This window comes from Macaca nemestrina, chromosome 5 (assembly GCF_043159975.1).
Source record: "Macaca nemestrina isolate mMacNem1 chromosome 5, mMacNem.hap1, whole genome shotgun sequence".
Lineage (NCBI taxonomy): Eukaryota > Metazoa > Chordata > Mammalia > Primates > Cercopithecidae > Macaca > Macaca nemestrina.
The window spans coordinates 180121327-180142999 of NC_092129.1; the positions used below are offsets into that span (position 1 = coordinate 180121327).

Genomic DNA, 21673 nt, shown 5'->3' on the forward strand with positions numbered 1-21673 from the left:
AGATTGTGCCACTATATTCCAGCCTGGGTGACAGAGTGAGACTCCATCTTAAAAAAAAAAAAAAAAAGTAGGAATTTGTGGGGAAAAGAAAGAGAGATCAGACTGTTACTGTGTGAAAAGAAAAGGAGGAAATGTGGGGAAAAGAAAGAGATCAGACTGATCTCTACTGTGTCTATAGACACAGTAACAGTCTGATCTCTCCTGTGTCTATAGACACAGTAACAGTCTGATCTCTCTTTCTTTTCCCCACAGGAATTTTTGTAATATTTGCTCTTACCCTCTTCCCTGTGTGGTGCAGTCAGAGGCAACTGGCCCAATCCCCTGTTCCCTCCCTCAGGACAGGAGCAGAGTGAAACTTGTTGCAACATCCTGGCCTGTCTGTGGGCTGCCTGTGGAACTGGTGTCTATAATGTCCAACTCAGATATCAGACAGGAAACAGCAAATAGTTTTGATTTCAGGCTGGAAGCCACAGAAGGCAGTGGTGAGCAATGCAGCACATGAAAGCTACACAGGGATTGCTGCCCTGTGGGCTTCTGAGGGCAGGAGATTACAAACAGAAGAACACAATAGAGTATCTAAGGCCCTAAGAAAGCGCTGCAGTGAGACTTTAGGAAATGAAAACCTTCAAAATCACCTGTGATGGGGAGGGGGCGCCACAAACACATTCACTGGAAGGAAGCATGCCTAGAAAATACCCGAGAAGACCTGGACTAATCTCAGATTAGTGAAGGTCTCGTGGGCTCACAAATTAGTGAGGTCTTACATGCCAGTCTGCAAAGACTGGGAGAGTGGCCACATTTTTTTTAAATACCCAATTTTCAAAAAGAGATCATAAGGCATGTAAAGAACCAGGAAAAGATGGCCCATTCAAATGAAAAAAATACATCTCCAGAAACAGTTCTGGAAGAAACACAGGCATCAGGCTTACTAGACTTTAAAACAACTGTCGGCCAGGTGCAATGGCTCATGCCTGTAATCCCAGCACTTTGGGAGGCCAAGGCAGTCAGATCACTTGAGGCCAGGAGTTTGAGACTAGCTTGGCCAACATAGTGAAACCCCATCTCTACTAAAAATACAAAAAAATTGGGGCATGGTACTGCACACCTGTAATCCCAGCTACTCAGGAGGCTGAGGCATGAGAATCACTGGAACCCAGGAGGCAGAGGTTGTGGTGAGCCAAGATCACATGACTGCACTCCAGCCTGGGCAACAGAGTGAGACTCTGTTTCAAAACAACAAACAACAACAAAAAAACCCCACAACTGTCAAATATACTCCCAGAACTAAATAAAAACATGAACAAAGAACCAAAGAAAGGAAAGCATATGAACAAAATGAGAATATCAACAAAGATAGAAATCATAAAAAAATAATTCTTGAGCTGAAAAGTACAATAACTGATTTGAAAATTTTATTAGAGGAGTTCAACAGCAAACTCAAGTAGAAGAAAGAATAAGCAAATTTGAAATCAGCTCATTTGAAATTATTGCATTTGAGAAGCATACAGAAGAAAAATACAGTGAACAGAGGCTTAGGGACTTATGAGATGCCATCACGCTGACCAAGATATGCATAATGGGAGTCCCAGAAGGAGGTGAGAAAAATGAGAAGAGCGACTATTTGAATAAATAATAGCTGAAAACATGCCAAATGTGAGGAAAGACATGGATATACAAATCCAAGCTCAATGGTCTTCAAGTAGGACAAACCTAAAGAGACCCATACGGAAATACATAATCAAAGCTGGCAAAAGTGCCAGATAAAGAGAATCTTGGAAGGTATCAAGAGAAAAGTTACTCATTATGTACAAGAGATCTGCAATAAGACTATCAGTGTATTATTTCAGTAACAACCTTGGAGATTAGAGGCAGTGGGATGATATATTTAAAGTGCTGAAAATTTAAAAAAAAACAAACAAACAACTGTCAACTGAGAATTCTATACCTGGTAAAATATTTCTTCAAAAATGAGGGAGAAATTAAGACATTCCCATAAAAACAAAAGCTGAGGGAGTTTATTATTACTACACCTGCCCTACAAGAAATGTTAAAAGAAGTCCTTCAGTTTGAAATGAAATAATGCTAGATGGTAACTGGAAGACATATGAAAATATAAAGTTCTCCAGTAAAGGTAAAAATATGAACAAATATAAAAACAGTATGAATGTAATTTTTGTTTATAGCTCCACTTTGGATTTTCTACAGTATTTAAGAGACAATTGCATAAAATAATTATGAATCTATGTTAATGAGTATATAATATTAAATGGTATAATTTGTGACATCAATAACATAAGGGGAGAAGAGCTTTAAGGAAGTAGAGTTTTTATATGCAACTGAAGTTAAGTTGGTATCAATTAATATAGAGCATCATAACTCTAGGATATTATATGTAATGCCCAAGGTAAACACCAAGAAAATATACACAAGCAGAAGTGAGAAAGGAATCAAAATGTGCCATTACAACAACTTTAAACATAAAGGAAGGAAGGCAGTAATCAAGGAAATGAGGGAGAAAAAAAGCTGTAAGGGACCGAGAAAACAAAATGGCAAAAGTAATTGCTTTCTTAGCAATTACTTTAAATATAATTGGATTGAAAACATATCAAAAATCATAAGTTGGCAGAGTGGATATAAAACCAGAATCAACTGTATACTGTCTAAAAGAGTCTCACTTTAGATCTGAGGATATGAGTAGGGTGAAAGTGTAAGGATTAAAAAGATATTCCATGCCAATAGTAATAAAGAGACAGCAGAAATGGCTATACAATTGATAAAATAGACTTTAAGTAAAAAACTGTTAAAAGAGACAAAGAAAGACATAATATAATGCTAAAAGGTTCAATTTACCAAGAAGATATGACAATTATAAACATATACACTAAATACTAGAGCTCCAAACTGTATGAAGCAGACATTGCCAAAATTGAAGAATAAATGGCTCTGCAATAATAGTAGAAAACTTCAATACCTCCACTTTCTTCAGTGGATAGAGAACCAGGCAGAAGATCATAGGGGAACATAGGACTTGAAAAATACTATAGACCAACTGGACCCAACAGACACGTACAGTACACTGCACTTAATGACAACAGAATATGTATTTTTTAAGTGCACATGGAGCATTTTCCAAGAAAGATCATACATTAAGCCATAGGACATCTTAATAGATTAAAAATTGAAATATGAAATATCATTTCTGATCACAATGAAATGAAACTAGAAGTTAACAGCAAAAACCTGGACAATTCACAAGTATGTAGAAATTAAATAACACACTTTTAAATAACCAATGGGTCAAGAAAAATCACAAAGAAAAAATTTAAAATATCTTGACATGAATGAAAACACTACAAACCAAAACTTATGGGAGGATGTGAAAGCAGTGCTAAAATGGAAATTTGCAGCTGCAAACACATTAAGAAAAAGGAAAGATTTCAAATAACCTAGATTTACACCATAAAAAACTAGAAAAAGAACAAATTAAAACCAAAACTAGCAGAAAGAAGAAAAAAAATAAAGATTAAAGATAAATAAATACTAGCAATGAACATTCCAAAAAGGAAATTGAGAAAAACCATTCAATTTATAACATCAAAAATAACCAAGTTTAGGAATCAGTTTATCCAATGAGGCAAAAGACTGTGTGAAAACTAGAAAAAATTACTGAAATAAATTACAGAAGACATAAATAAATGGGAAGACTTCACATGTTCATGGATTAAAAGGCTTAGTATTATTGAGATATTAACACTACCCAAAGTGATTTGCACATTTAATGAAATTCTATCAAGATCCCAACAATGTGTTTGCAGATAATATAAAATGTATTCTAAAATGCATATGGAATCTTAAGGAACCCCAAATAGGCATAATTACCATACGATCCCTCAATTCCACTTCTGGGTATGTCTTAGTGCATTTTTGTTGCTATGACAGAATACCACAAACTGAGTAATTTATAAAGAAAATGTATTTATTTGGCTCATGGTTCTGGAGCCTGGGAATCCAAGATTGAGGGGCCACATCTGGTAAGGGTCTTCTTATTGCATCATATCATGGCAAAAGGCATAGCATGTCAAGGAACCACACATGTGAAACAGAAAAAGGAGGTTGACTTTCTGACATACTAACCCACTTCCACAATAATGGCATTCATCCCCTCATGAGAGCAGAACCTTCATGACCTAATCACGCCTTAAAGATCTCACCTTTCAATACATCACATGGCAATTAAATTTCAACATAAGTTTTGGAGAAGACATTTAAACCATAGCAGAGAATATACCCCAAATAACTGACTAGCAGAGACTTGAACAGATATTTGCATACAAAGCATTATTCACAAGAGAGAAAAGTAAAAACAACCCAAGTATCCATCAACAGATGAATGGATAAACAAAATGTAGTCTATATGTAGAATGAAATATTATCAGCCTTAAAAAAGAATAAAACTCTGATACATGCTACAACATAGATGAACCTTGAAGACGTTATGCCAAGTGAAATAAGCCAGACACAAAAGGACAAATATTGTATGATTCAATAGGCAAATTCATACAGTCAGAAAATAGAATAATGGTTACAAGGTGCTGAGAAGATAAAGGAGTAGGAAATTATTGTTTAAAGGAGAAACAGTTTCATTATGGGATGATGAAAATGTTCTAGAGAAGGATAGTGATGATGGTTGCGTAACAATGGGAATGTACTTAATGCCACTAACTTAATTACACTGAAGCACTTAAAATGGTAAATCTTATGTTATGCACATTTTACTGTAAGAAATATTTTTTAAAAAGCAATGCAATTCACCATATTAATAGAATAAAAGAAACACATTATTCATAGATACAGAGAAAGCATTTGACAAAATTCTACATTCATGTGTAATAAAAACAACTAGAAGCAGTAGGGAATTTTCTCAAACTTATAAAAGGAATCCGCAGAAACTTAGAGTAAACAAAACACTGAATTGTTTTTTCTGTGAGACTGAGAAAAAAATGAAAGATGTCTGCTTTTACCACATCTGTTCAACACTGTGCTGAAAATCTTAGTCATTGCAATAAGGCAAAGAAAGGAAATAAAAGAATAAAGAATGGAAAGGAAGATGTAAAAATGTTTCTGTATTTGCAGATAATATGACTATTTACATTAAAAAAAATCCCAAGGAATTATATGATCCAGCAATCTCACTTCTGGGTATTTATCCAAAAGAATTGAAATCAAAATCTTGAAGAGACATTAACACCTCTATATTCATTGAAGCACCATTCACAATAGCCAAAGTATGGGAAAAATGTAAATGTTTGACAGAGAAGTGGATAAAGAAAATGTGGTATATATATACACTGAAATACTTGTCAGCCTTTTAAAAGACAGAAATTCTGTAATATGTGACAACGTAGACTCACCTTGAGGACATGCTAAGTGAAATAAGCCAGTCACAGAAATAATGCATGATTCCGTTTATATGAGGCATCTAAAACAGTCAAAATCATAGAATCAAAGAGTGGAATGATGGTTACCAGGGCCTTGTGGGTGGGGGAAATGCGAGTTAATAATCAACCGGCTTAAAGTTTCACGTAATCAAATGAATAAGCTCTAAATATCTGTTTACAACACTGTCCACAATAATGTATTACGTGCTTAAAAATTGTTGAGAGTTTTAAGACCTCATGTAAAGTGTTCTTATCACAATAAAAGAGAAATCCCAGAGAATCTAAAAAATAGCTACCAGATGTAATACATTAATGTACAAGTTTGCAGTATACTACGATAATAAACAAAAATCAATTGAACCCTTATATTTCATATTTTTCATTTACAGTGGTGCTATAAACTATAAAATACCTAGTGTCGAGGCTCAGAAAATGATACTCTAGAGTATGGCACTTTGGCATGTTGAATGCTTTGGATTAAATGGAAGGCCTCCAAACCAAGGTCTCTCTAACCTTCCCTTGTTTCTTCCCACAAGTGCAGGGAGGGGCTCTCTCTAAAGTTCCCGTATCTGACTGAGGGAAGTTATTCTCAAAGAAAAACAATTGCCTTTAATATTATGTCTGAACTCTCATTAATGAGGAAAGATTAATCACCAAAGAAAAAATAAAGGTTGTCACCACACCCACCTAGACAGACTTTTCATGTACTCTTCTGAGGGCTCTTCTGAGAGACTTTATCTGCATAAGGCAAACTGTTCATGGTGCAGTTCCACCCCTCACCTTCCCATAGCTTGTCGCCATCTCTCCCAGAGCTCAGAGGGACTCTGTCCCAGGCTATTGTCTCTTTTTTGGGCCCAGTCATCTCCCCTAAATATAATTTACTTTTCCTCTAAAATTCCTTACATCCCCCACCTTCCTCTCCTCTATGAAGGGGGCATTTAGTCATTAACCACCTGGCCCTTCTTTGAATTTTCATAACTTGTGTGACTCCCATGCACTTGCACCTTCATAAATCTGTATGCCTTTTCTCCTGTTAATTTGTCTGTTGTTGAGTTTAGCAGACTGCTTTCATCAACCTTCAGAGGGAAAAAGGAAAGCTCCTTTTACCCCTGTGCTAGTAATAAATATAACAAAAAATATCTAAGACTTCGTCACTGAACTACAAAACATTGTTAGGAGACATTAAAAAAGACCTAACCAAAGGGCAAATATATCCTGTCCATGTTGAAAGTCTCAATATTATTAAGATGGAAGGTCTTCCCTATTGATCCTGATTCAACTCAATCCCAAACAAATTCTAGTAGTCTTTTTGTAGAAACTAACAAATTGGTTCTAAATGTTTATGGCAATGCAAAGAACCTAGAATAATCAAAGCAATTTTTAAAGCAGAAGATCAAAGTCAGATGCCTAACACTACCTTATTTCAGGACCTGGCCACAGTAAGAAAGTCTTGTTTGGGCAAAGACATATAGATAAATGGAGCAAAATAGGATCCAGAAATACACTCAAATATATGTGGAAAATCATTTTTTATGAATGTGCCAAAGCAGGCCGGGTACAGTGGCTCATGCCTGTAATCCCAGCACTTTGAGAGGCCAAGGTGGATGGATCACTCTCAAGTGAGTTCGAGACCAGCCTGGCCAAACATGGTGAAACCCAGTCTCTACTAAAAATACAAAACTTAGTTGGGTGTGGTAGTAGGCACCTGTAAACCCAGCTACTCTGGAGGCTGACACAGAAGAATTGCTTGAACCCGGGAGGCAGAGGTGGAGTGAGTCAAGATCGCACCACTGCACTCCAGCCTGGGTGACAGAGCGAGACTCCATCTCAAAAAAGGGGGGGGCCAACCCCCTTTGGGTGTCCTCCCTTTGTATGGGAGCTCTGTTTCCACTATATTAAATCTTGCAACTGCACACTCTTCTGGTCCGTATTTGTCATGGCTCGAGCTGAGCTTTGGCTCGCTGTCCACCACTGCTGTCTGCCACCATCGCAGACCTGCCACTGACTTCCACCCTTCCGAATATGGCAGGGTGTCCGCTGTGCTCCTGATCCAGCAAGGCACCCATTGCCACTCCTAATCGGGCTAAAGGCTTGTCATTGTTCCTGCATGGCTAAGTGCCCAGGTTCATTCTAATTGAGCTAAACAGTAGTCGCTGGGTTCCACGGTTCTCTTCTAATAGAGCTATACCTCTCACCATATGGCCCAAGATTGCATTCCTTGGAATCTGTGAGGCCAAGAACCCCTGGTCAGAGAACAAGAAGCTTGCTGCCATCTTGGAAGCAGCCTGCCACCATCTTGGGAGCTCTAAGAACAAGGACTCCCTGGTAACATTTTGGCGACCACGAAGGGACTCTCCAAAGCGGTGAGTAATATTGGACCACTTTCGCTTGCTATTCTGTCCTTCCTTAAAATTGGAGGAAAATACTGGGCACCTGTCGGCCAGTTAAAAACTATTAGCGTGGCCACCAGACTTAAGATTCAGGTGGGAGGCTGTCTGGGGAAGCACTTTCTAACAACCCCCAAACCTTCTAGGTTGGGAGCGTTGGTCTGCCTGGAACCAGCTTCCGCTTTCAATTTTCCTGGGGAAGCCCAGGGCCAACTAGAGGCAGAAAGCTGTCATCCCGAACTCCTGGCGTTAGCTGGTTGAGATCATGGCACAGCCGAAGGCTCTACTCAACAGTCTCCCATGTGTGTGCCCCTACTTTTCCTTCTGACCCATACCTCCTGGGTCCCAACCACGAATTTCTTGAAAGTATAGCCCCGAAATTCTCCTTACCTCTGAATCTACTTCCTCCGATCTCTGTCTCCTAGGTACTAATGCTTGAGACCTTCACTTCCTCTCCCAAGTATTAGAGCAAGTTTTATCTCCAAAGGGATCTAAGGAAGCTCTATGCTGTGTCCTTAGGCATCTAGGCTATGAACCCAGGGAGTCTTTTCCCTGGTGTCCCTCCCAATTTAGGCATACTGCTCTAGATATGGGCAGTTATGTGAGACCCATTGCCCACCACGCTTGCCAGGGCCTTAGAACTGATGACCCAGTACTTTAACAATTGGAACTGGGTCTAAGACAATACAATAGATCAGAATGAAAGCAAATTGAGTAAGTCAAGGAGAGAAGAGACAGAGAGAGACAGAGAGAGAGAAAAGAGACAAAAGAGAGTGAGAGAAAGAGAAAGAGAGAAGTAGTAAAGAAAAAACAGCATGCCCTATTCCTTTAAAAGTCAGCGTAAATGTAAAACCTATAATTGATAATTGAAGGTCTTCTCTGTGACCCTATAACACTCCAATACTACCTTGTTGCCTTCTCCATGACCCTGTAACACTCCAATACTACTTTGTTGTCAGCGTAAACAAGGGTGTAGCCTGAAAACACTGAGACCACTGACAACCAGTAAACTTCCTATCAAAAATCCTTAACCCAGAAACCCGCAGATGGTCCAAATGCATTCAATCTGTAGTGGCAACTGCTTTGCTAACAGAAGAAAGCAGAAAAGTAACTCTTAGAGGAAATGTCATTTTGAGCACACCTCACCAGTTCAGAATTATCCTAAGTCAAAAAAGCAAAAAGGTAGCTTACTAACTCAAATCTTAAAGTATGGGGCTATTCTCTTAGAAAAAGGTGATTTAACATTAACCAGTGAAAATTCCCTTAACCCAGCAGATTTCCTAACAGGGGATTTAAATCTTAATTACCATACAAAGGTCCAACCAGACCTAGGAGGAATTCCCTTCAAGACAGAACAATAGATGGTTCCTCCCAGGTGATTGAGAAAAAAACCACAATGGGTATTCAGTAATTGACAGGGAGACTCTTGGAAGCAGGGTTAGGAGAATTGCCTGATAATTGTTCTGCTCAAAAGTGCAAGCTGTTTGCACTCAGCCAAGCCTTAAAGTACTTACAGAATCAAAAAGTCTCTATCTCAATCCTGACTCAGAAGGTTACCTACACCCTCTCTGAAATGAATTTGCATAAGAATTGTTGTTTATGGGAATGCATCTTGATGGGGCAGCTGGGTTGTTATGAAATACTCAGGAACCCAGCCCAGCTCCAGAACTCACCTCTGAGAACAAAGGCAATGTTGGGCATGCTGGTAAAGGACCACTAGAATCCAGCAGCCTGGGCCTCTTTCTCTGTGATCGAGAAAGGCGGGAAAACAGTTGCAGGACTGCTTCCTTGGTGAGTGTAACTAATCCAATAAGCAGAGGTCCATGGGTGGTTACGCACCCTGGAAAGGAATAAGCATTAGGACCGTAGAGGATGCTCTAGGACTCATGCGCATCAGAAAATGACTAGGGGTGCTGGAATCCCTATGTTCTTTTATCGGATGGGAAACATTCCCCCCCAAGGTAAAATGCCCCTAAGATGTATTCTGGAGAATTCGGCCCAGTCAGAGTGTATGCACCTTTTTCCCTGTCAGACTTGAAGCAAATTAAAATAGACCTAGGTAAATTCTCAGATAACCTTGATGGCTATATTGATGTTTTACAAGGGTTAGGATAATCCTTTTATCTGACATGGAGAAATATAATGTTACTGCTAGATCAGACACTAACCGCATATGAGAGAAGTGCCGCCATAACTGCAGCCTGAGAGTTTGCCAATCTCTAGTATCTAAGTCAGGTCAATGATAGGATGACAAGAGAGGAAAGAGAACAATTCCCCACAGGCCAGCAGGCAGTTCCCAGTGTAGACCCTCACTGGGACGCAGAATCAGAACATGGAGATTGGTGCCACAGACATTTGCTAATTTGTGTGCTAGAAGGACTAAGGAAAACTAGGAAGAAGCCTATGAATTATTCAGTGATGTCCAGTATAACACAGGGAAAGGAAGAAAATCCTACTGCCTTTCTGGAGAGACTAAGGGAGGCAGTGAGGAAGCACACCTCTCTGTCACCTGACTCTACTGAAGGCCAGCTAATCTTTTTTTTTAGATTTGTAGAATAAAAATATTTATTCACATAATTTTATATTAAAGTTGAGGCTAATAAATCTTTCGTGGTAATGATTTAAGTGCAAGTGATGCTTGGCTTTCTTTAACATTCATTTCTTTTCTTCTGAGTGAAGGCGTATCAGTTATTCTTGAACAAGTCAATACAGCTTTGCAAAAAGGAGACATTGTTCTGTGGGGAAAAAAGTCAAGGCAGACCAACGAATTATTAAAACTTGCCATATACCTGTAATGACGCAAGTCCACCAACATAGCTTTTCACAGGAGATTTAAAGTCAGCCAGAGCAAGCTGGCCCTTCTCTTCATTAAATCCCAGACGAACTGCAACATACCACTCATCCCAATTTCATGCGGGAGAGCTCCTCTCCCTCCGTGGGTAAGGCCACCAGCCAAAGAGCTGACATTCGCTCCAGCACCTCTGCCCTCACCTGCTTGCTCCTAAATGTGATCCTGCTTACTGTAACTTCTTAGACACTATGTCAGTGCATTGTTTTATGAAGGTGAGGGCCTTGGAAAGATTGCATAAAAGTTGCTAGAAATTAGGACTGGGAGCCGTGGCTCACACCTGTAATCCCAGCACTTTGGGAGGCCAAGGCAGGTGGATCGCCCGAGGTCAGGAGTTCAAGTCCAGCCTGGCCAAAATGGTGAAACCCTGTCTCCTGGCATGTTTTATTTCCAGTTCAGATGTTTCAATTAGATTCTTTCTAAATGCTGCCACTCCTTTCCGTTTGAAATTTATCAGTTCTTCTTTTGGAGATTTGGAAGGTTGTTCAAATTTCTGGCAGCACTCCTGCTGGTGTGCCTCAGCCAGCTTGATGTCTTTGCTCTTTAACCGGACCTTATCCAGAGATTCGTTTGAGTTATCATAGTCAATGAGGGCTTTGGTGCGTCTGTATAAGAGATCCTTAGCAACTTCGATGTTGAGCGTGTAGTATCAGAGGAGCTCTGTTAGCTTCAAATCTTCATCTGATGAAACTCAACCCTCTACTCTCCTAAGTTTCTCAAATAGCTCAGCAACCTTCAATGGGTACTTTTTGATGACTGTGGGCTCTTCTAAAGCCAGGTTATGTAAGCAGGCTGCAGTGTGAATATAGTCATCAGTAACATTTTTATGAGATCTGGTCATTTTGTCAGCTTTCACACAAGAATCTTTGATGCTATTGTAATAGTTAATAAGGAAGTTCTTCTCTTGCTCAAATAAGTCATCTACCTCCTTAACTCCAGTAAAAAGGACTTCAGCACTTTTCACCACACTTTTGAAGAAGCTCCAAACATCCCTTTAGTATTTTTCCACCTAACACTTAGATCCTGATCATATTCTAGGAAAACATGGAAGTGGCGATCTTTACTGAGAACAGGGCTAGATGAAAGCCATTGAAGAAAGACTTCATGGGAGGACACAGTCTTCTTAAAAACATCGAGATACTCAGCTTCCAGTTCTTGTATCATCTTGGCAAATTCTTCTTTGGTCATAGACCCTTCACCTTCTCCCAGTTTCTGCATCTTCTCTTGAGGACCATCAAAGTCGGGCTTCGTAGGAGCAGTTGGAATCTGAAGCAGAGAGCTCAAGAGCCTCTTGTCTCAGCAGTGATGTTTTCTAGTTGGGGCCTTATTCTACTCTTGCTGGTTCACAGGAGACAACCACTCCACACCTGTGGGGCTACTTAAACGTCAACTCCTGTTTTTTCTTAACCTTCCTTATTTCTTCTGGCCGTTTAGAATGAGGTATCTTCCTGAGAGTTGCGTGTTCACTTTGATGGCAATCATTTGTTCAGTTTATCCATTACAGACAATCATTCCGAGCACAACAGTGTTTATACTGCTTCAATGTTGGCCTAAAACTAGTACAACGAATGCTAGGCACCAACAATTAGCTGTCAAGATTACAAAGTCTCCAGTATTCCAAAGGAATTTTTTCCTAATCCTAAAGGATAATCAAGGACTCTAATTTTGAATGAACAGAACATTTCTAAATATAAGCTTTGGTACTAATTTTGTTTTATGATTAAGAAATCATCATTTGGACAGGTTCTTCAGTCTGCCTGGCAGGACAAAATGCATGGAAATCTCCTTTAAAATCAGTTAAGACTCTGTTCCTGCAGCCAAGAATTAACAATCAAGGGCTGAAAACTGCCTCCTTGAGCACTTTTTTTGTTTTTGGCAGATAGAGTCTTGCTCTGTCACCCAGGCTGGAGTGGAAGGCCAACTAATCTTAAAGGATAAGTTTATCACTCAGTGAGCTGTAGACATTAGAAAAAAACTTCAAAAGTCCGCTTTAGGCCAGGAACAAAATTTAGAAACCCTATTGAACTTGGCAACCTCAGTTTTTTTATGATAGAGATCAGGAGGAGCAGGTGGAATAGGACAAACAAGATAAGAAAAAGGTCACTGCGTTAGTCATGGCCCTCAGGCAAGCGGACATTGGAGGCTCTGGAACATGGACAGTCTGGGCAAATCGAATGCCCAATAGGGCTTGCTTCCAGTGCGCTCTACAAGGACACTTTAAAAAAGATTGTCCGAAAAGAAATAAGTCCCCCCACTTGTCCATGTCCCTTATGTCAAGGGAATCACTGGAAGGCCCACTGCCCCAGGGGACGAAGGTCCTCTGAGTCAGAAGCCACTAACCAGATGATCCAGCAGCAGGACTGAGGGTGCCTGGGGCAAGTGCCAGCCCATGCCATCACCCTCACAGAGCTCCGGGTATGCTTGACCATTGAGGGCCAGGAGGTTAACTGTCTCCTGGACACTGGCGTGGCCTTCTCCATCTTACCCTCCTGTCCCGGGCAACTGTCCTCCAGATCTGTCACTATCTGAGGGGTCCTAGGACAGCCAGTCACTAGATACTTCTCCCAGGCACTAAGTTGTAACTGGGGAACTTTATTCTTTTCACATGCTTTTCTAATTATGCCTGAAAGCCCCACTTCCTTGTTAGGGAGAGACATTCTAGCAAAAGCGGGGGCCATTATACACCTGAACATAGGAGAAGGGGAAACCAAGCCCCAGTACTCAGCAGGAGAAATAGAATGGGGAAACTTATGAGGACATAGTTTCCTCCCCTCAGGATGGCTAGCCACTGAAGAAGGAAAAATATCTTTGCCTGAAGCTAACCAATGGAAATTACTTAAAACCCTTCACCAGACCTTTCACTTAGGCATTGATAGCACCCATCAGATGGCCAAATTATTATTTACTGGACCAGGCCTTTTCAAAACTATCAAGCAGATAGTCAGGGCCTGTGAAATGTGCCAAAGAAATAACCCCATGCACTGCAGGCCATACATTTCAATCCCTGTATCTTTAACCTTCTTGTTAAGTTTGTCTCTTCCAGAATCGAAGCTGTAAAACTACAAATGGTTCTTCAAATGGAGCCCCAGAGGCAGCCCGTGACTAACATCTACTGTGGACCCCTGGACCGGCCTGCTAGCCCATGCTCTGATGTTGATGACATCAAAGGCACTCCTCCTGAGGAAATCTCAATGCATGACCTAATTCACCAGGAAGCAGTTAGAGTGGTCGTCGGCCAACCTCACCAACAGCACTTGGGTTTTCCTGTTGAGAGGGGGGACTAAGAGACAGGACTAGCTGGATTTCCTAGGCCGACTAAGAATCCCTAAACCTAGCTGGGAAGGTGACCACATCCACTTTTAAACACAGGGCTTGCAACTTAGCTCATACCCAACCAGTCAGGTAGTAAAGAGAGCTCACTAAAATGCTAATTAGGCTATAACAGGAGGTAAAAAAGAGCCAATCATCTATCGCCTGAGAGCACAGGGGAAGGGAAAATGATTAGGATATAAACCTAGGCAATGACTACCCCTTTGGATCTCCTCCCTTTGTGTGGGAGCTCTGTTTTCACTCTATTAAATCTTGCAAAAAAAAAAAAAAAAGTGCCAAAACAATTCAATAGGGAAAGGAAAATCTTTTCTTTCTCTTTTTCTTTTCTTTTCTTTTTTTTTTTTTTTTTTTTTTGTGAGATGGAGTCTTGCTCTGTCACCTAGGCTGGAGTGCAGTGGCGCAATCTTGGCTCACTGCAAGCTCTGCCTCCCAGGTTCATGCCATTCTCCTGCCTCAGCCTCCTGGTAGCTGGGACTACAGGCACCTGCCACCACGCCCAGCTAATTTTTTGTATTTTTAGTAGAGACGGGGTTTCACCGTGTTAGCCAGGAGGGTCTCAATCTCCTGACCTTGTGATCCGCCTGCATCGGCCTCCCAAAGTGCTGAGATTACAGGTGTGAGCCACCGCACCCGGCCAGGAAAATCTTTTCAATACATGCCAATGGATCAACTAGATAGCCAAATAGAAAACAGAAATTAACATCAAACCAATGAATATCAAAACCTATACAAAAATAAAGTAAAATGGCCTACCAACCTAAATTTAAAGCTTAAAACTACAAAACTTCAATAAGGAAATATAGGAGCAAATCTTGGCAACCTTGGACTTGTCAAAGGATTCTTAGAACATAAAATGCAAAAACTGTAAAAGAAAAAAAATTGATGAATTGAGAATGTAAAACCTTTGTTCTTCTGTATTATCATGAAATAATGAAAGGCAAGCCACCATCTGGGATAAAATATTTGCAATGCTTGTATCAAAGAATTTTATATTGAAAATATGAAAAAAGCTCTCACAACTTCATAAGGCAAAGAAAATGTAAAGTAAGCAGAAGATGTGAACCAGTCACATCACAGAAAACGTTTGAGACATCTTTTCTAGTAGGGGCATGGAATGATGCTCCCCAAGATCAGAACACACAGGCGGCCCTTCCATTGAAATCAGCAGGGATGTGTGAAAGTCAGCAGGGGTAGGAAGTGTCAGCAAGTATTTGCTAAGACCTGCCTCTAAATTCCAGAGGGATAACACATGACCAGCCCAATCACCTCCATTCATACATAAAATCCAGTGACAAGTCCCCAGAAGGAGGTTCCACACCATATACCGGGTCTTTTTCTCCAAACTTGTCTCGGTTCCCTTGTGCCCAGGCACCCAAGCATTGTTTTCCTGCCTTTCCATGTAGATTGGCTTGCGGCTACTGCTGCAGGATCTCTGGCCCCGCTTCTAGGGGGAACACTCTTTTTATCAGGATCTAGTCTTGCAGAGTCCTTCTTTCTCCTTCTGTATTTTATTTTCTCAAACACTTGTGATGTTAATTTGACGTCCCAGGACATCAGGACTCTGTTTCTAGGTTTTTTTTTCCTGGACCATTCTTCCCATTTTTGTGGGACCCCTTTATTCTCATTAATGGCCTTGAGGGTAGAAAAGTATTTTTCCAGGCTTACTTTTCCCTGCAAGTGGTCAGGCCAGCTGTGATTACTTGTGAAATGCTAAAAATATCAGACTCTACACATCACAGATGATTTCCTGCTGACTTGGAAGGGCTCAATGGTTCTCACCGCTGGCTGTGCATTATCATCTCACCTGGGGAGCACTCTGAAAACAGCAAGGCTTGGCCACCGACCCTGAGATGATGGTTCAGTTGGTCTGGATGGGCCAGCAGGCACGGGTGACGCTCATATGCAGCCAGAGTTCCGAGCCACTAGAAGGTTGGCAATGAATGGCTTCCTCTGACAAAGACCCTTTGCTTGGGCAAATTCTAGTCAGGCTTCGCAACCTTCTCCTAGGCCCATGTTCACTGCCTTGTTAAATCCAGTTTTAGCAAATAACACTGCCAAGACAGTTTAGCAAGAATCCCCCACCCTCAGTACCCAATCACCCTCAATATTTGATCAAAATTCTTCAGTCCCCATCCTTGGTGTCTGATCACCCTGGCCTGCCTTCAGCAGGAATTCTGCGAGGCTGATTCAGCCAGAATTTCCCCCAGCCTTGATGTCTCCTCTTAGCAATTTTTCATCCACCAATCTCCTGCTCCTTGGCTATACATTCCCCCTAATCCCTGGTGTGTTCGAAATGGAGCAAAGTTTTATACCTGGTATCTCTCTTCCCCTGTTGCAATAGTTTTTAAAAATACAGTTGCCTTCACAACTGTAACTTCTGTCCAGCCCTGGTTTTCTGTGACACCTCCGAGACCTTCCTGCACACTTCCTCAGTCGGATCTGAGATATCTCATTACAAAGCATTACCCTGAGGCTGCTAGTTACTCTCCGCCTCCCCACTGTGCCCAGGGGACTGCTGCTGCCTCCAGGTGGACAATGTGGGTCATGGAGGAGGGAGGTGTCACAACAGAGTCCTTTCTTTCTTTACAAATGCACACTTCTCAATCATCAGTCTATATGATTAATTTCCGTAGTGAGCTCATTCTTCTTAAACTATGCAAAAAACTGTACTTAAGTCCCTTTGGAATTCCACAAATGCTGAATGTATGGAATGTGTAAGGGTTCTCCAGAGAGACAAAACCAGTAGAATATACTTATCTATCTATATCTAAATGGAGAGAGAAAAACAGGGAGAAAGGAAAAGATTTTAAGGAATCGGCTCATGCAATTGAGGCCGACAAGTGTTGACATTTTTAGGACTGGTCAACAGCCTGGAAATTGGAACAGGGGTCAATGCTGCAGTCCTGAGTGCAAAGGCCCTCTGGAGGCAGAATTCCTTCCCCTTCAGGGGACCTCAGCCTTTTCTCTTATAGCCTTTAATTGATTGAATGAGGCCCATCCACATTATGGAAGGTAATCTGCTTTTTTCAAAGTCTGTTGATTTAAATGCTTATCTCATCTGAAAAACGTTTTTACAGCAACATATTGGTTTGTTTGTTTGTTTTTGAGACGAAGTTTCACTCTTGCTGCCCAGGCTGGAGTGCAATGGTGCGATCTCGGCTCACCACAACCTCCGCCTCCTGGGTTCAAGTGATTCTTCTGCCTCAGCCTCCCGAGTAGCTGGGATTATAGGCATGTGCCACCATGCCCAGCTAATTTTGTGTTTTTAGTAGAGATGGGGGTTTCTCCATGTTGGCCAGGCTGGTCGCGAACTCCTGACCTCAGATGATCTGCCCACCTCGGCCTCCCAAAGTGCTGGGATTATAGGCGTGAGCCACTGTGCCAGACCTACAGCAACATCTTTACTGGTGTTTGACCAAACAGCTGGATACTGTGGCCTAGCCAAGCTGACACATAAATTAAACCATCACATGGAATGTCCATCAGTGCAAGTTTAGCCTGTAGATACACCCAAGAACCTTGATGGGCGTATCAATGTTGGTGAATCAGAGTAGACTAGGAACCCAACATGCTCAAGGGGGGCTCTAGTCCTTGCTCTGCCACTCCTACATGTGCGCCCCTGAGAAAGCATCTGTTTCTCCTGGACTCAGTTTCTTTTTCATTTCACAAGGACCACATGGCTGTGCCAAGAGTTATTCCAGCTCTCAGAGCATATGTGTCCTGTCTCGGTTGAAGGAGCCAGTAACAAAAGAGAGGGAAAAGAGATGTGAGAGCCTTTCGTTCGGCCACATAGAGTCAGTTATATTTTTAATTTATCTTATGATATTAGTTTAGAAAACATTAAATGTGGCCAGGTGCAGTGGCTCACGCCTGTAATCCCAACATTTTGGGAGGTCGAGGCAGGTGGATCACGAGGTCAGGAGTTTGAGACCAGCCTGGCCAACATGGTGAAATCCTGTCTCTACCAACACAGAAATTAGCTGGGTGTGGTCCCAGCTACTCGGGAGTCTGAGGCAGAAGAATCGCTTAAACCTGGGAGGAGAAGGTTGCAGTGAGCTGAGATCATGCCGCTGCACTCCAGCCTGGGCAACAGAGCGAGACCCAGACTCTGTCTCAAAAAAAAAAAAAAAAAAATTAACCAGGTGTGGTGGCGCATGCCTATAATCACAGGTACTTGGGAGGCTGAGGCAGGAGAATTGCTTGAACCTGAGAAGCAAAAGTTGCAGTGAGCCGAGATCATGCCACTGCACTCTAGCCCAGGTGACAGAACAAGACACTATCTCAAAAAAAAAAAAAAAAGAAAAGAAAAATGGCCAGGCATAGTGGCTCATGCCAGTAATCCCAACACTTTGTGAGGCTGAGGCTGGAGGATCTCCTGAGGTCAGGAGTTCGAGACCAGCTTGACCAACATGGCAAAACCCCGTCTCTAACTAAAAATACAAAAATTAGCTGGGTGTGGTGGTGCACGCCTGTAACCCCAGCTACTCGGGAGGCCAAGGAGGAGAATCGCTTGAACCTGGGAGCCAGAGTTTGCAGTGAGCCAAGATTGTGCCATTGCACTCCAGCCTGGGTGACAAGAGCGAGACTCCATCTCAAAAAAAAAAAAAAAAAAAGGAAACATTAAACGTTTTTCTTAAATGTTTACACAGCCCACAAGTGGAGTAGCAAATCAACGCAGACACTATAACATGGTAAGTACAATATACAGGAGGAGTGGCCCCAAGTCAGGATAAATTGCAAATGTCTATGGCAGAGAGGTGGGCAAAGTAAAACCCATTGACTACTAGCTCCCGTCTTCAGTTGCTACCACACTGATGCAACAAAACATTACGGAATCTAAACTAAAGTTCTCATATGGCACAAACAGCCCTCTTCTGTTCAAGTACTGCTTTTGTCACACTTACCAAGAGAAAAAAAAAAAATTAAGCCCTAGAGTTCATATAAATATGGCATATTGAGCCAGTAAATACAGTTTACAAGTAATTATAATTTACATGCAGTACCCAGTAGGGATTTACAGTATTATAGAGCTGGGGGTTGGAATCCTGCCAGCTTCACCAACAGGGATAAGACACCACCATCTGCAGCTCTAGACTTAGAAAATCTGTTTACCAGCATGGTCCCGGGACTCCTGGCTTTTGTGCCTGCTGATTTGTTTACATAGCATAGCACTGAAGGAACTTTGTCAAAATCAACAGGCCTCATGTATGGTCTGCCTGTTTTGTGGCCCTAAAACTGCTATTGCCATGTGAAAGAGAGGCCTTATCCTCTCTGTGCTAGTGGGGATTAACAGCATCAACTGAGCAAATGTTGGCCAGGGCAGGTTCAAGGTTAGGACCTACAGTTGGCTCAATCTAACATGTGAAAATACTGTACAATGCATTCAAATAGTACTTCATACTTGTCAAAACTCAATTTCACAGTCATTGCTCTATCAGTGTCACAACTCTGATACAACACGAGGTATTAGTAGCACCATTTTACAGGTGGTCAAGGACATGAATCAGTAGTGTTCAGTAGTTCTTAGATAAAAACAAAGCTATTCTTCTATTAAATTGACATAATAATTGCACATATTTATGGGCTACAGTGTGATGTTTTGATGCATGTTTACAATGTGTAATGATCAAGTCAAGGTAATGAGCATATCATCACCTCAAATAATTTTCATTTCTTTGTGTTGGGAACAGTCAAGATATCCTCTTCTAGCTATTTGAAAATAAACAAAAAAAAAAAATGATTGTTGGCTATAACCACCCTACAGTGTTATAGAACACCAGAACTTATTCCTCCTGTCTAGCTGTACTTTTGTATCCGGTAACCAACCTCTGGCTATCCACCCCTCGCTGTTACCCTTCTCAACCTCTGGCAACCACTATTCAACTCTCTACTTCTGTGAGATCAGCAATTTTAGCTTCCACATATGAATGAGAGCAGGCAGTATTCTTCCCCACTTCTTCTCACTGCCCCCACTACCCTTCTCAGCCTCTAGAAGCCATTCTTCTACTCTCTACCGCCATGAATACAATTGTTTTAATTTTTAGCGTTCACAAATGAGTGAGAACAGTGTGAAGTTTGTCTTTCCGTGCCTTGTTTATTTCACTTACTATAATGTCCTCTAGACTCATCCATGTTGCCTCGTATGACAGGATTTCGTTCCTTTTTATGCTAAAAAGTATTCTTTTGTGTATAAACACCACATTTTTAATTCATTCATCTGTTGATGGAAAGCTAGGTTGATTTCATGTCTTGGCTGTTGTGAATAGTGCTGCAATGCACATGGGAGGGCAGACAGCTCTTTGACATACTGATTTACTTTCCTTTGGGTTCATACCTAGTAGTGGGATTGCTGGGTCATATGGTAGTTCTAGTTTTAAGGACAAAGCTATTATTGATGATTCTTAATAATAGTCAGGCTTGCTTTGGCTAAAGAATGAATTCTCTCAAGGGTGTCAGTTAAGTCACAAATAATTAAGAATGATAAAGTTATCAAATGATGATATTTACCATGTTACCAGGTAACAGGGGAAGAATCATTAATGCCAGGAGGCATCCTCAGAACTAGAACAATTAATTCAGCAGATCCTTCAGGAATCTGGAGTCATAGCAACCACGACAAGGTTCATGATTGATTGATTGCAAAATGGGCCTAATCCTCCAACCTTTCCTGTACCCAAGCCCCCTGCAACACGACTTTGCAGCTCCTTCCACTGAGGCGAAGCCTGTTTCTCCACCTCTTGAATCCCTGCCCAATACTGTTTTCCCACTTCCACTTTGATACAACACCACTCCCAGGAAACCTTTTGCATTCTTATTTCTGTCTCAGCACTTGAGACTCCAACCTGTAACACTAGGAATACAAAAATAAATAAGATAGGCCGACAGTCCCTGCTTTTAAGGAAAGCAAATAAATGTTTGTAGAATAAAATGTTTAAAAAAAAAAGAGTATCATTTCCTGTGTTCTGATACTCTAGCTATATTTTCAGAAACCAAACTAGGATGTAAAGATCTATAACTTCAAATGAAGACATCAGGACCTAAAACTGAGGTGTATAAACTTTCTATGGTTGTGAAACTTGGATTTTTAAAAATAGGCCTTGTGTTATTCTGTCTTCACATTGCTATAAAGAACTACCTGAGACTGGGTAATTTATGAAGAAAAGAGGTTTCATTGAATCATAGATCCACAGGTTTAACAGGAAGCATGACTGGGAAGCCTCAGGAAACTTACAATCAGGACAGAAAGCAAAGGTGAAGCCAGGCACATCTTACCGTGAAGGAGCAGGAGACAGAGAGGGAGCGAGTGGGGAGGTGCCACACTTTAAAACCAACAGATCTCCTGAGAACTCACTCACTATCACGAGAACAGCACGCAGGAAATCTGTCCCCATGACCCAGTTGCCTCCCACCAAGCCCCTCCTCCAACATGTGGGGATTACAGTTCAAAATGGGATTTGGGTGGGGACAGAGCCAAATCACATCAGGCTTCCAAAGCAAGGTCAAATAATCTTCACTTGAGTAATCAGATATCATCACTTTATATATCCTTTACCTACTTCTGGACAAAAATGTAGTGTCTTTGCATTGTCCAGAAAATACCATGGTTCCACTGACCACCTTCTTTTATAATACATCTTTGCCTTCTTCGGCTACGAATATTTAAATCAAAT

At 41.2% G+C, this 21673-nt stretch overlaps 1 protein-coding gene and 1 pseudogene across 4 annotated transcripts in view; both read right to left on the reverse strand.

Moving 5' to 3' along the window:
- Window positions 1-21673, reverse strand: part of LOC105487339 (testis expressed protein 56) — a 54278-nt gene that overhangs the window by 21355 nt on the left and 11250 nt on the right. The gene's annotated exons all lie outside the window — the stretch shown is intronic.
- Window positions 11002-11933, reverse strand: LOC105487338 (sorting nexin-5 pseudogene; annotated as a pseudogene).